Source organism: Cyprinodon variegatus, unplaced genomic scaffold, assembly GCF_000732505.1.
Source record: "Cyprinodon variegatus isolate N-32 unplaced genomic scaffold, C_variegatus-1.0 Scaffold366, whole genome shotgun sequence".
In the NCBI taxonomy this organism is placed as follows: domain Eukaryota; kingdom Metazoa; phylum Chordata; class Actinopteri; order Cyprinodontiformes; family Cyprinodontidae; genus Cyprinodon; species Cyprinodon variegatus.
This window is the reverse complement of record NW_015150819.1, coordinates 446,144-449,325: the sequence shown is the minus strand read 5'-3', so window position 1 is coordinate 449,325 and position 3,182 is coordinate 446,144.

Below are 3,182 nucleotides of genomic sequence, written 5' to 3'. Positions count from 1 at the left end.
ATCTGGTCTGTTCCTGTTTGGCTGGAGAGAAATATCAGCTGTGCTGCTGCAATCAACATATTCTATTATAGATGATAAGTTTTTGGCCTGTTTTTGAGTTAACAGCCCAGTTTCTGTCCTAGACATAATTATTGGCTTAGCTTTACCTTAATTTGAGTTTTGCTCCCTTTAATCTCTGACATAAAACTGGCTCAGAGTTCAACTGGTTCACTGTTTCTTTCCCATAGAGAGCTACCTGTGGAGCTAGATTACTACTAACTTTTCTAATATAGAAAGCATTTATTGATCAATTCTGTCTTCATTTTGGATGTCTACTTCAGTCTCCTTGCATCCTCATCCACCTTCTGCAGACAGCCTCTCACATTAAGCCTGTTTCTGTTGTTTCTATGGAGGCTGAGGTTCTGTGCAGAGTTTTGTGTCTGTTTCTCATCTTCTTCCCCTGCAGGGTGTGGCAGGCAGGTCTGAATTCCATCTGTGCCTCATCATAGGCTAATCAACTGGATTTTAGAGGAGTAGCAGGTTCCTGAGGCAGATTCTAGACGGTTAGCCAACATTCCTTGGTAATCAATCAGTGAGCTTTTAACATATTCAGTAGTATTTATCCGTTGACTTTGTCCTCTGCTCGCAGGTCCTTGCTGTTAATCCCTCCCCCTTGCTTTGGTCGATTCCTAATCATCACTGTTGGCCGGTGCTGGAAGTCTTGGTTTGCTGTCATTGCTTGTCCCTCCTTCAAACACCTAGCCTGGCCAGCCAGACTGAACATAAATCAGTCTGATAAATTGCCCTTGACTCTGGTCAGATCTGGCCAGACCATCACAGTCATCACAGAACTTTACAATAAGTGACTCTCAGTGGCAGAATTACCCACAATGCAACAGCACTTTTCTGCTAGCATAACAACAACCTGGCAACTGCAAAGGAACAATGATGCAAATAAATAAATAAAAAACTAAGAATATTTTAGAGAGCACAGCTTATATCCTAAGATTTCTTTTAGGCCAAAACTCGAAGAAAACAGTCACTGGAGAGTTTATTGGTGAGCTTTAAATGTTTCACGGACCGCAAATTACAAAACATAGTGCGTTTCTTGTAGTTTTTGCATTATATCTGTAATTTTCTAATTTGTTCTTACCTGATCAGGCTGAACATCTTTGTCCCAACTTTGAAATTGAGTTGTACCAGCTCTTTACCAGACTAATACGTTGTGTATATGTCAGTCTGGCATGCCAGGCTAGCAAATACCTACCTGGATAATCTCCAGGTGGGTATTTGCTGCATTATAGTTGCCATGTTTTTCCGCCTGTTACCTGGTCCAACTGAGCCTTAACTCTCTCTTCTTCCCTTTCAGTTGGGATTTGGACCCCAAACCCGGATCCTGTCCTTAGCTTTTAACAGCGGTGGACGGATAGCTCGATTATAGTACTTCAGTAAAAGTATTGATACAGATAGTTAAATCTTACTCAACTACAAGTAAAAGTTACTCGGTCAGACATCTATTCAATTTAAAGTATTGCAGTAATCCTTTCAAAAATACTGAAATATGCAAAAGTACATGCATATACAGGTGGTTAAGTATTCAAAAATGCAAATTAAATATATTAAAATCAGTACATCTCCGTATTATTTCCTGAGTACTTTCAAAGAACCTGTAACTTTCAGAAACCAACTTTATGAATTAATGTGTAGAACCAACAACAGCAAAGCTACGCTGAGCAAAAAGGAACAAGGAACTAGCAGCTTCCTGGAAATAGAGTGGAGTAAAAAGCATTTGACTTTGAAATGTAGTGGAGTGAAAGTTATAAGAATCCCCCAAAAATATTACTCAAGTTAAGATAGATAAAAAGTACTTGGGTATAGTAATCAAGTAAAGTACTGCCTTACTTTCCACAACTGGCTCCTAAATTGACTTTTGAACTTCCTTCAAGTCAGCAATTGCTGTTTGTATCTTAGTCTCAGCATCTTAAATTAGGTCAGCTGTATTTCTTATTGTTAAAAGGGTTTTTTTCATTTCCAGTCAAACCTTGGGCAGAACCAGAAAAGCTGGCAGAGAAGCAGATGCCAAAAGAAATGGCATACGTAAACGAATAACTCAGGATCAGCTTTACCAATCTGTTACATTTATTTAAAAAGCTGTGTTAATTCTAAATCTAGCCTAGTCTAAACAATTTTTCCATTTAGCCAAAAAAAAAAAAAAAAAAAAAAACAGACTTCAGACTCGAAAAGTAGTAAACGGGTCATAATTAAATACATCAAACAATTTAAAATGTTTTTTATAGAGTCAGGGAAGGCAGCCGTAGTTTTTTTATTGGTATTTTACTGTTTAATTTTTTAAAAGATTAATTTCCTTCTCTGTTCATATTTCTGGGTGCATATTTTGGAGTTTCATTGAAATATGTGGAAATAATGTGAAAAAGTGTGAAAAACTTTGCTATGAATGCTGTTATGAAGTATGAAGCACAGGGTGGTGGATGGTAGCCCTGACATTAAAAACAGATATAATCCTGTAAAATTTTCCAGGTCATACTCGATGCGTCTCATGCAACTGCATTTTCAATTTTTTCCTACCAAGGACTCCTACGGGAATGATCCCAAATGGACATCATACACCTGATGCAGTCCATCTGTGTGTAAGTGTTCGCATGGTCATGAGAATTGCAAATCTGCATAATTACACCCCAGTAATGCAGTATAAGGATAAGACTTCCAGTGCTTGTTACACAGAAGATGAAGAAGAGAGACTTTAATAGTTTGGAGACGGAGGTTCTGCTTACTAAGAGCTGAGCAGCAGAATTAAAGGACCAACAAAACCCAAGCAGGAGGTGATAAGTCACAATAACTCTAAATGCAGTGGTTGCACTGTACAGAAGTATGATTAAAACAAAAATTATAATAAAAATAATTTGATCCTAAAACAGTCAATGAAAACTAGTGATTGAAAAAAGAGGTGCAACATTCTGCTTAATCGACAGTCTGTCTGTCAAGATTCTGATGTTGGCGGACGAAACCACAATCATCAGTCCGCCTACAGGGGGGAGGTTGAACATCTGGTGACCTGGTGCAGGGAGAACAACCTGGAGCTCAGAGCTCTAAAAACAGTGGAGATGGTTGTGGACTTCAGGAAGACATCAGCCTCAGCTATCCCCATCCACAATTATGACTGTGGAGTCTTTCCATTTCCTGGA